This window comes from Malus sylvestris, chromosome 17, assembly GCF_916048215.2.
Source record: "Malus sylvestris chromosome 17, drMalSylv7.2, whole genome shotgun sequence".
NCBI lineage: Eukaryota > Viridiplantae > Streptophyta > Magnoliopsida > Rosales > Rosaceae > Malus > Malus sylvestris.
The window spans coordinates 11,437,226-11,450,336 of record NC_062276.1 but is presented as its reverse complement, the minus strand read 5'-3'; the positions used below and the strand labels follow the sequence as shown (position 1 = coordinate 11,450,336).

Below are 13,111 nucleotides of genomic sequence, written 5' to 3'. Positions count from 1 at the left end.
TACACCTTTCTTTATACATTTTCTCTACATCTCTCCCAACATCACTTCTCCATCTTCTATGCCCGCATTTTCTCATGTTTTGTCTTTAAGAGACTCTAGAATGTTATATGAGACCAGCCTCATCATGATTTATTACTTATTTGTGGAACAAAAGCACCCTCCTTTTTAATCCTGCTAAATAAAAGAAATATTAGTGTAAGCAGTTTTTGGACAATCTGGAAATCTCAAGGGGAACATGCAACTGCTAGGTATACTCCGTGTACATAAAATGGACACCGGAAGACAGGAAGATCAATACAACTTCACTTTCACGTGCCACTACTTCTCTACAGCCAAAATTCCATTTGCACTCACAAATATGGAACTCCTCCTAAATAAAATGTGCTGTATACGTAGTGTAGATCTCTGCTGAAAAATAAATAAAATTTTAAGTTAACAGAATTTGATGCTAGAGAGACCAAAATTTGAAATTATCATTTGTTACTTACATGATGTGGCTATTGATAGTTAGACTTTTTCTTTAAATTATTTAAAAAATGAGTCCAACCTTCAACCGCCACATCATACGCCTACAAAAAATAGTCTAACAAATTGGATCTTCCTATCATTTTTTCTTTCTTAATCTCGTAATAGCTAATAGAGTCATATATATATATATATATATATATATATATATATATATATATATATGTTTCAAGATCATCCGTTGAAGAAGAAATTGCATTCATCATAACCTGCCATGTCACAATCATGCAAAGGATGTGTTAGCATCTTGTGTCACTCATCCAAAGCAACACCAATTTAAAGTAAAAGAGATAAAATTAAGCAAATTTAGTGTGGGGTCACGCTATGAGAAAATATAAAGTAATTATACTAAAGATATTGCTCACCACAATTAAAGTAAGAAAGATAAATATTATTAATTAAGTACTTGTTAAACTTTGTAAGCATATGTTTCATAGATGTAAGAGTCGTAGGAATTTAGCTAGAGACAGGATCTTTTGTAAAGGTCAAAAGATGCACATGATGAGCAATGACACCAATGAATAAAATGTAAGTTATTTGTTGGAGAATTGCCAGTAACATTGTCGCGTTATTGTCAAGTGTTGATGAGTGTAAATTTCGACCTATTAATAACTTGACAATCAATCAACTATTGAGGAGTACAAATTTTGATCCATCAATAATTTAACAACTATCTAACTATTAATGAGAATAAATTGCGATTCATCAGTAGTTTGACAGCCACCCATATACGTGCAGGGTTATGCTAGCTAGCTAGCAAAACTTTGAAGAATTAATTATTCCCCATTAGGGGTACACTCAATCAAATTGAAATCGATTGTGGGTCCAAATCAAAATGCAAAGTTCTGCATGGCTTTTCCTTGATTACCTTTTCCAACAACCCTGCTCCCTTACAGAAGAGAGAGACGTTGATTTTCATCCAATATTATTTCTTTGTTTCTGGATGTTACTATTTAAATCCTAATATATTAACCAAGACATCTACCAAACATTTAGTTTATCGTTTGAGGAAAAAGAGAGGAAAAAAAAACACTTACTTTTTGTCATGGTTCCTCATCCTGTATCGATGTCTGTAGCATGCGTTTTTTGCATCCAATTTTCCAGTCATCGAGTAAAGAAAGAGCTTACAGCTTACTGAATTATTATATGTTTCTTGAGAATCCAAAATATGTGGATGTGCTTGTAGGTTTACAAATTAAATGTGCACTCAAGGACGTGTACTTCTAATTATCTTCATCAAAGTTCTATAATTTGATTACCATTTGTTAGGGTAAAATTGGCAATCCCTGACAAAATGCCTGAGTCTGTAATAGCTTAGACTTGTTACATATTTACAATTGTAATAGTTTTAGTCTAGGGAGGTTTCTCACACTTTTGATGCGAAGATGTTACCGAAACGCGATACTCATTCAGGTACGTTTTCACGCATGCATCCAACTACATTCATCTATATCTCATGCTATTGTATTTGAGATGGGTCTCTTTTCACTGTGTGTTTTGTATCTTTAAGTTGACGTATCCTTTCTATATTAATTATTAAAACATGTTTTCATAATAATCTAATTGCACGATGGAACTTATCTGATTGCATGGGAGTTATCTGACTACACGGTTTGCACTATTATCGGTTTAATAGATGTGGGACTCTAAGTCCTTATAAGAGATGTCAGGGACTTTGAGAACGTGAGCCATATATTGCATGAAAAACTGATTTTATTGAAATGAATTTTTGAGAAACACCAGCTTGGTTTTTGAGTGCGTGAACAAAACAATTTGGATAGTGTTGTTAGCTTGTGGTTCCAACAGCATGGGTTTTTGAGAGAAATTGTTATTTTTCATGCTGTTTTCTTTGAGGTTTTAAATTGAATATCAATTATGGAAATGAGCTTTGTGATTTTCGTAATTGATTGTTTTTCAAACAAACACTTCATCATATAAACATTCTGCATGATCGAGTTAGCATCCTGCAAAGTTCGAGGGAAAAATGATTGACGACTGCGTTAGGGTTGTGCCACTTCAACTCGAAGATTGAAGAAAGATCGAGTAGCAAAGTGCGGAGACAAAGCTGCCAACTGGTATGAGTGTCTAGTTGATGAGTTTTGTAAGTCTTTATGTATTCTTTCTTTCTTAGTGCTTCCTGGCTTGGTAGCCCAAGGATTTTCCTAGTGGTGGGTTTTGCCTCGTAAAATCCTACATCTTGTGTGTGCTCTTTATATTCGTGCTAAATATTTGTGTAGGATTAAGTTTGCATAAATGATTATTTTAAGTCATAATTTAAATTAGTATTAAGTTGAAAATTATTTATAGTCTAGATTAAATTAGTACCCATCCTAGGACTTTCAATTGGCACCAGAGTAGGTCACTAAAAATATCTAGTGAGAGCCGTGGCTAGTCTAGGATGAATCGTGCTATGGGTTCAGTTTCTCATCCACCACATTTTGATGGTGACAACTACGCTGCATGGAAGGCAAAAATGAAATCATTTCTCTAGGCGCTTGACGACAGAGTATGGCTTGCGGTTGAAGAAGGCTGGGAACCTCCAATAGTTAAAGAAACCAAAGGCGAAGGACAGTCTTCGGTAACCATGTCGTTGCTTAAGCCTAGAAGGGAATGGAGCGAAGAAGAACGCAGCTCTAGCACATTCAATCAAAGGGCATTGAATGCGTTATTTACTGTCGTTTCGCCTGAGCAATTTAACTGCATTAGTAAATGCATAACGGCAAAAGAAGCTTGGGATATTCTTGAAGTTACTCATGAAGGTAACTCTACTGTCAAAGAATCTGAGCTTCAAAATCTCATCACAAAATTTGAAAATATCAAAATGCTAGATGATGAGAGTTTTTCTGACTTCTATGCTAAGCTTAGTGTAATTGTCAATGGTTGTCACAATCTTGGTGATAGCATTCCAGAGCATAGGGTTGTTAAGAAAATTCTAAGATCTCTTCCTTCAAGGTTTCATGCAAAAAGGACAGCTATAGAAAAATCGAAAGATTTGAACACTTACAAGTTAGAACAATTGATTGGATCCCTACAAACATATGAGTCCGACTTTACATAAGGCAAGAAAGGGAAAAATGTTGCCTTTAAAGTCAATAATGAAAAAATGAATGAGGATCCATTTGAAACCTTGACTCAAGACGAATTTGCCCTCCTTACCAAACAAGTTAGGAATTTTTTGAAGCTTAGAAGTTCTAGGGGACGTGAAAGTCGAAACAATTTTGATTCAAACTCTAAAGTCCCTCGTTCTAAAGATGTTTCTCATGGAAATACTCCCAAGTCTGTCAAACTTGGTGAAAAGAAAAGTTGGAATGATAAAGATAAGTGTTTCGAGTGTCAAGGGTATGGACATCATGCTCATGAATGTGCCAATACTCTTAAAAGGCTGAAAGATGAAAAGAACAAGGCTTTAACTTCCACGTGGAGCGACAGTGAGTCAGAAAAAGACACGGCATCTGAAGATGATGAGGAAGTGGTTGCATTTATTGGAACTTTTGATGGATATGAGACTGATGATTCGGAAGTTGAAGAGCCTGACTCCGTAGAAGTCTTACAAAAGTACACTGCACTTTATGATATCACCATGAAAGTGAAGAAGGAAAATGAAGAACTGAAAAATAAACTCGTGCAGCTTGAAAGTGAGAAGAAGGAAGCAGAGACCGAGCATCAATCTCAAATGGAACATGCAGAAAAGCTACGAGAGTCAATGTTGGAGAAGTTACATATGCTAGCATCAGACAACAAAGGTCTTGAAAGTGAATTGAATGACATAAAGAAGAAAGTTGAAGAGTTTAGCATTGGCTCAAGCAAAATTGACAAAATGTTAAGCTATGGAAAGATTTCAGGTGATCGAAGCGGTCTAGGTTTTGATATAACTGGAAGTTCTTCCACTTCTGTTACCAAGTTTGTCAAAGCTTTACAAGAACCTAGCAGGAAAGTGAGTAGTGATGAATCTTTTGGAAATTCGTGTATCACTACAAAAGAGTCAAATTCCGTGAGAAATTTTGTTGATCCAAAGAAGTTCATTAGGTCAAAAACTTTTATTCCTATCCGTCACTACTGTGAAAAAATAGGACATATCAGACCTAGGTGTTACACACTTCGAAAGGAAAATCAAACTAAACACACCACTTCTTGGATTTCTGAAAAATCAAATCTCAAAGGGAGATTTGTTGCTCATCCAAAGGGAATGAATAGAATTTCAAAAATAATGCCTAACTTCCTTACTCCAAACTTAAAGCAAGTATGGAGAAGAAAAGAGACTCAAATTTGGTTGTTGGATAAGGTGTCACCTTCATCTGAGGAGGACAATCTTACATGCTTGGTGGCCTTCACTGCTCTCTCATCTTGTCAGTCTGATACTTGGTATCTAGACAGTGGTTGCTCAAGGCACATGACTAAAGACAAAAGATGGTTCACAACTTTCACCGAGGATTGCAAAAATGGAGCAGTCACGTTTGGAGATGGAAAAAGAGCAAAGATCGTTGGAAAAGGAGAAATCAAAACACTAGGAATTCCATGCTTAAAAAATGTCATGTTAGTAGATGGACTTAAAGCTAACCTAATTAGCATTAGTCAAATTTGTGATGATGATGATGCTGAAGTACTTTTCAATAAGTTGAAATGTAGTGTAAAGGTTGCTAAAGAGGTTGACAGTTTGGAAGGAAAAAGGTCTAAAGACAATTGTTATTGTGTGAATGCAAATGAGTTACATGTGCCAGACATATGCAATAAAGCAACTGACGATGTTTTGGATTTATGGCATAAACGATTGGGTCACATGAACTGTAAGGATTTGATCAAGCTTTCCAAGAAAGAATATGTAAGAGGTTTACCGTTGTTGACTGGAGAACTTGGAATTTGTGGAGAATGTCAAATGGGAAAGCAAACCAAGAGTTCACACAAATCCACAAATTACATCTCAACTTCACGACCTTTGGAACTGATGCACATAGACTTGGTTGGACCAGTACAAATCGAAAGCATTGGGGGAAAAAATACATACTTGTTTTGGTGGATGATTTCTCACGCTTTACTTGGGTTGTCTTCTTGCGAGAGAAATCTGATGCGTTCACAGCATTTTTTGGTTTGTTGAATAAAATTCAAAATGATAGAGTGGCTTCAAATGATCGTGTGGTAAAACTCAGAACCAATCACGGAACTGAATTTGAAAACATATCATTTTCTAAGTTTTTTGATGAAAAAGGAATTTATCACAATTTTTCTGCTCCAATCACTCCTCAACAAAACGGAGTCGTGGAACGAAAGAATCGTGTTTTACTTGACATGAGTCGTGTCATGCTGACAAGCACTCGTTTGGCTAAGCATTTCTGGGCTGAAGCAGTTAGCACTGCGTGCTATACGGCTAATAAAGTCTATCTTAGACCCAGTACAAAGTGTACACCCTATGAGATCTGGAAAGGGAAGAAGCCAAATGTTAAGCATTTGCGAGTATTCGGTAGTATATGCTACATTTACAGAGATAGAGAAATGTTAGCAAAATTTGATTCTCGAAGTGATATTGGAATTTTTCTAGGATACTCTCTCACCAGTAGAGCATACAGGGTGTTCAACAAGAGAACTCAAAATGTTATGGAGTCCATTAATGTTGTTGTGAATGACTCTCTCGTAAGTATTGAACAATCTGCTTCAGATGAAGAATTCTTTCAAGTCAAATCAGTTGAAGGGTTATCCACTACTCAGGGTAAAGTGCATCAAAATATTGATTCAACAAAATCCTTGAGAAAAGGACACAAGCAAGTGCAAAAAGATCACTCCAAGTCAGACATCATTGGTGACGTCGAAGATCAAATGTTGACAAGAAGTAAAACTACTGCTCTAGTAAACTTCACGTGCTACATATCAAAGATTGAGCCAAAAAATGCCAAAGAAGCTCTACTAGATGATGACTGGATAACGGCCATGCAAGAGGAACTCAATCAATTTGTTAGAAATGATGTATGGTACCTTGTTCCCCGACCCAAAGAAACAAACGTTATAGGAACAAAGTGGGTGTTTCGAAACAAAACTAATGAACATGGTATCATCACAAGAAATAAAGCCCGTCTCGTTGCTCAAGGATACACCCAGGTAGAAGGTTTGGATTTTGACGAAACGTTTGCACCCGTTGCGAGATTGGAGTCCATTAGGTTGTTACTTGCTTTTGCTTGTCATCTGCGTTTCAAATTATATCAAATGGATGTCAAGAGTGCTTTCTTAAACGGAATACTTCAAGAAGAAGTCTATGTGGAGCAGCCAAAGGGGTTTGTTGATCCAAAACATCCTGATCATGTATACCGTTTGAAGAAAGCTTTGTACGGTTTAAAGCAAGCTCCGAGAGCATGGTACGACAAACTCTCAACGTACTTGTTACAGAAAGGATATATTCGAGGAGCTGTCGACAAGACTTTGTTTGTTAAAAGAATCAAGAAGGACGTGATGATAGCACAAGTATATGTGGATGATATAGTGTTTGGTTCCACATCTGCCACACTTGTACAAGAATTTACTAAGGTCATGCAGAGTGAATTCGAAATGAGCATGTGTGGAGAACTAACTTTTTTCTTGGGATTACAAGTCAAACAAGTTGAAGAAGGTATTTTCGTCTTTCAGACAAAATATGCTAGTGACCTAGTTAAGAAGTTTGGCTTGACTTCAGCAAAACCAGTCTCCAATCCCATGGCAACAACCACAAAACTTCACAAGGATCCAAATGGAAAAAGTGTTGATCAAACACTTTATATGAGTATGATTGGTAGTTTGTTGTACCTTACTGCTAGTAGGCCTGATATATCTTTTAGCGTTGGTGTTTGTGCACGGTATCAAGCTGATCCAAAAGAGTCGCATCTGGAAGCTTTCAAAAGAATCATCAGGTATATGAGTGGTACAGTTGAGTTTGGACTACATTATTCCTTTGAAACCAATTCTGAAATTGTTGGATTTTCCGATGCCGATTGGGCAGGAAATGCTGATGATCGGAAAAGTACCTCTGGAGGTTGTTTCTATGTTGGAAATAATCTTGTCGCTTGGCATAGTAAGAAACAAAACTGTGTTTCTTTATCCACTGCCGAAGCCGAATACATAACTGCTGGTAGTTGTTGTACACAATTGCTTTGGATGAAGCAAATGCTTCGTGATTATGGCATTCATCAAAATGCTTTCTCTATTTTCTGTGACAACACTAGTGCTACAAACATTTCCAAGAATCCTGTTCAACATTCTCGTACCAAACACATTGACATTCGTCATCACTTCATTCGTGTTTTGGTTGAAGAGAAGGTTTTAGTACTGGAATACATTGCCACTGAACATCAACTTGCAGACTTGTTTACTAAGCCTTTAGACACTCATCGTTTTGAAACCCTTCGCAAGGCATTAGGAATCTGTCGTGTTTCTTAACTTCTGTTTGTTTTCATTTTTTTTTTCTCTCTTTTCATTTTTTTTAGTTGTTTCTTCATAAAAATACCGGAAAAAAAAAACAAAGGATTTCCATATTTTTTATATACACAACTGTTGTCCACAAAATCCTCTGCTTTGTGCTAAACATGATATATTTTGCCTTGGTGGTTGATACTATATGTATGTTTTCTGATTAAACATGACTACTTGCCAGAAACTCCGCACCCTGTGAGCTTTGAGCCTCTAGTTAGTGTATGCATTTTTCATACATTTTTAATTGTTTCTGTGTGATCTATCTTATGTGATTTGACTCTCTAGAACTTGCTTTGAGATCTCTCAAGGCTTTGTATCACTCCTTACTCTCCTCTTGAGATGAAAGTAGGACTTACGTTCTTCATCATTATCCTATAAGCCAGTGCCTTTCTATTTTTCCCTATCCGCATTATTGAGCCTCTCCTTCAGTATATATTACCCTCTTCCATTTTTATACACTGATTCTCACCTCCATTGCAAAATCAAAGCCAGTTGCATCAATCATTTTTAAGGAGAAAAGTCCACGATTGTTTCACTACTGCAGACACAAAAATTGTGCTGACAGCAACTTTCCAAGTCAAGAAAAAGATATGAAAAAAAAAAAAAAAAAAACAAGGAATCAAGAGTCGTATGTTTGCCACACATGGTGGCTGTTTATCTCTGAAGACAATCAAAGTAACAGCTGTACATGAAGACCACGAATATATCAAATGTGCAAAGCACTCTCTAATGCTCTTGTGGTTCTCTCTGTCTCAAACTCTTTCCAGTTTTATGTCTCAATGACTCTATAGCTTCTCGGCCTTATGTTCTCCTTATCCTTTTTTAACTTCATCTAGTGCCTACGCCCTGTTACAACCCTTCGTAAGAACTTACTTCATCTCTTGAGAGTAGGTTGTTGATGTGTGGAGATGAGATTGATCTGCAAGCCTATGGTAGAGCATTCACATAATGATCTTTTTTAGTGTACACACTTCAACCCAAGCACCTTGAGTGATAATTGAGAATATTCCTTGTGAGTTTAGGGGTTGCTGTTGAGTTGGCTTGTTTAATCATATTGCATGTCTATGGTTTCGATTGTTTTGGCTGTCTCCCGTTCATATTATGTCTCTGTGGACATTACATCTTGTATTCTGTTTTATTTTTTATCTTTTTGGTATTTTAGTTGCTTTACAATTGGGGTCAATTTGTGGTTCTCTCTTATTTATTGTCGGTTTTTTTTTATTCATTGCACGTTGTACACAAACATTTTTTTGTCATGGCATCCTCACGCAAGTCTGCATGTCCTCAAGCTTCGAAAGGCAAGACTCCTGTTACTAATCGTTCCTTCTCTTCTCCCCGTACACGTTCTGCGAAACGTCGATTGTTTTCTTCCCCCTCTGATTGTTCAGCTTTGCCTGATGTTGATTTGTCACAAGCGGTCTTCCAACAAATGCTTGATCTGAGCAAGCAATTTTCTTTGCTGGAACGTTTTATTAAAAACTCTACAAATGCTCTCAGTCATTGAGTTTCTAATTTGGAGCAAAGTTTTCATCGCCTTCCCAACCACTTGTTTGCTCCTCTTATTCATATTTCTTCATCTGATGACGAGGTTGACTTCCGCTCTGATTGTGTTCCACCGTCTACTCGTACTCCTTGTCCCCCTATTCTGGACCACTCACCACTGCCCACTCTTACTCCAGAAGATGATCCAGAAGAGGATCCTGAAGAAGAACCCGAAGAGGATCCAGAAGAAGATCTCTACTGGGTTTCTGATGAAGACGGTGCCGCCAAGGATGATTGATTTTCTTTCTTTGGCTTTTCCTGTGCCAAAAAGGGGGAGAGACTATAGTTAGGGGGAGAAATAGATGAGATAGTTTTTAGCTAGAAGTTTTATTTTTATTTTTATTTTAGTTGTGAGAGTTCTATTATGTTCATTTTATATTTTTTTTTAATAAAGTCTCTTTTTATTTTATGAACGTTGTGCGATGTTGATATGTTTAAATGATTATCCTAATATTCTTGCAACATCTATCTTTTGTACGTCACGGGTGTTTCGTTTAACTGTGTGCAGATTACAGACTTAAGTGCATAAGGTTTACGATTTCTAAAATGTCGTAATTAAGGGTTTTGTCAAGGAAATGCCAAAGGGGGAGATTGTTAGGGTAAAATTGCAATCCCTGACAAAATGCCTGAGTCTGTAATAGCTTAGACTTGTTACATATTTACAATTGTAATAGTTTTAGTCTAGGGAGGTTTCTCACACTTTTGATGCGAAGATGTTACCGAAACGCGATACTCATTCAGGTACGTTTGCACACATGCATAAACTACATTCATCTATATCTCATGCTATCAGGGCCGGCCCAGGCCCAGTGCAAGAGGGGCGACCGTCCAGGGCCCAAAAAAATTAGGGGCACCAAAATTATTAGGACGGTATATTTATATATATTTTTATAAGAGTATAAATTTATAAAATTTGATTCAAAGACACAGAAATTTAACTAGAAGTGGTGGTTTGTCATTTGAAAATAATAAGGAGGTCTTGGGTTCAAAACACCATGTGTGCTTATTTACTTTCCTTTTTTTACAAATTTCTTTTTATAAGAGTATAAATTTAGAAAATTTGGTTAAAGGATCAAGAAGTTTAATTAGAAACAATGATTTTTGTTGTTTAAAATTAACAAGAGGTCCTAAGTTCAAAATGCTATGTGCATGTTTATTCTTTTCAATTTTTACAAATTTTTGTTTGGTTGGTAATTTATTTTTAGTTACTATGTAGTAGCTATGTGGGTTGTTATTTTTAAATATTCGTTTTAATTCAAGTCTAATCTTCAACAAAGAATAATACGTAGACCAAATTTGCAAATTATATGACATGTCATCAAAATGTTTAATTTAGTGCCCATTCATTAATAATACATATCAATTAAAGACTCGAAAACATCATTATTTTTTAGTCCCATATTGACAAGGTTAGTAAATAAGAAAAAAACACCTCACGATTTATTCAAAAACACATTCAAAGTTCAAATGGAAAACAAAACTCATCATCTATCTACTTGTAAGCCCGAAGTTTTTTTGTTTCCCTCTCTCAATACAAAATAAATTAGTCTTTCTGTGTTTCTAAATTATTGAGTTTGAAGTGTTTTTCTAAGTATAATTTTTTTCGATATCTTATGTGTGAAAATAAATAATTTTCTTACATAAAGTTAGGGCACTTTTTTTTACGTCGCCCTGGGCCTCAAAAATCTCTAGACCGGCCCTGCATGCTATTGTATTTGAGATGGGTCTCTTTTTCACTGTGTGTTTTGTATCTTTAAGTTGACGTATCCTTTCTATATTAATTATTAAAACATGTTTTCATAATAATCTAATTGCACGATGGAACTTATCTGATTGCATGGGAGTTATCTGACTACACGGTTTGCACTATTATCGGTTTAATAGATGTGGGACTCTAAGTCCTTATAAGAGATGTCAGGGACTTTGAGAACGTGAGCCATATATTGCATGAAAAACTGATTTTATTGAAATGAATTTTTGAGAAACACCAGCTTGGTTTTTGAGTGCGTGAACAAAACAATTTGGATAGTGTTGTTAGCTTGTGGTTCCAACAGCGTGGGTTTTTGAGAGAAATTGTTATTTTTCATGCTGTTTTCTTTGAGGTTTTAAATTGAATATCAATTATGGAAATGAGCTTTGTGATTTTCGTAATTGATTGTTTTTCAAACAAACACTTCATCATATAAACATTCTGCATGATCGAGTTAGCATCCTGCAAAGTTCGAGGGAAAAGTGATTGACGACTGCGTTAGCGTTGTGCCACTTCAACTCGAAGACTGAAGAAAGATCGAGTAGCAAAGTGCGGAGACAAAGCTGCCAACTGGTATGAGTGTCTAGTTGATGAGTTTTGTAAGTCTTTATGTATTCTTTCTTTCTTAGTGCTTCCTGGCTTGGTAGCCCGAGGATTTTCCCAGTGGTGGGTTTTGCCTCGTAAAATCCTACATCTTGTGTGTGCTCTTTATATTCATGCTAAATATTTGTGTAGGATTAAGTTTGCATAAATGATTATTTTAAGTCATAATTTAAATTAGTATTAAGTTGAAATTTATTTATAATCTAGATTAAACAATAACGAACAAAAAGGATAGATGAGTAAAAGGTGTCGATAAGATAAGCAGTTCGACTTTTATATACATTCAACCGAGCTGATTACAAAAGGTATAGTTGCAAAAAATTGCTCTGTTTCCTTGAGAAACAGAAGTAACATGCATTTAACACTTATATTGCCCTTCAAGTTAAAACGGCAAAATATATGTCCTACAGGCCAGGCACGTGTTTTAACAGCTAAACAAAAAAGCAAAAAAAAGTGGGTTGTTCTTGTTTCAGCAACTAATCTTTCAAGCACTAATGTTCAAAGCTAAAAAGATGCAGGATGCCTGTTTCCATAAGTTACAAAATAAATAGAAGGAAGATGTAGGGCTGGTTTGGTATTGCTGTGCTTTGAAAAAAAGCTGATGTGAGAATAAGCGGCTGTGCTGTGAGAATAAGCGGCTGTGAAATAAAGCCAGTAGAGTGTTTGGTAAACTTTTTTGTGAAAGTGCTTTTGGAAAAAAAATCAGGATGATACTGTGTCTTTTCATTAAAGGAGCACTGTAGCTCCGTGTGCTTTGAAAAAACTGGCTTTTTTTCAAAGCAGCAAATAGCAGCTTCAGCTTTTCCTTTGATTTTCAGCTTATTCTCACAGCAGCTTCCAAAATAAGCCCTTTTTTTTCAGTTTACCAAACACAAAAATGACCCTCAGCTTTTTTTCACAGTGGCTTTTTTTAAAATCACCTCAATCCCAAACGGGGCCGTAGTCCACACATATTTTGCCCTTGTAGTAAAGGTGGCAAAATACTTGTCCTGCAGGCTAGGCACCTGTTTAAGCAGTTAACAAAAAACATAAAAACTGTTCCGTTGTCGTTTCAGCAAGTAAGTTTTCAAGCACACATGTTCAAAGGAAAAAACATGGAGAGCGGCTTTATAACAGCTGATAAAACATAACAATCAACAAACTAAAGCTTTAAGCAGCTAAATAAAGCGCGGTTGGGTTTAACCTTGGGAATTAGGAATTAGGATAAGGGCCTAAATGTCAAACAAATTATAAGTATTGTATAAAAGGGTTAAGATAAGGGCC

The 13,111-nt window shown here is 36.1% G+C and overlaps 1 long non-coding RNA gene across 1 annotated transcript in view; it reads left to right on the top strand.

Annotated features, from left to right (window-relative positions):
- Positions 1–11,557: 11,557 nt before the first annotated feature.
- LOC126611107 (uncharacterized) overlaps positions 11,558–13,111 on the top strand; it is a 52,818-nt gene continuing 51,264 nt past the window's right edge. Inside the window, exon 1 of the long non-coding RNA XR_007618713.1 lies at positions 11,558–11,818. This is a non-coding gene — a long non-coding RNA (uncharacterized LOC126611107). The remainder of the gene's footprint in view (positions 11,819–13,111) is intronic.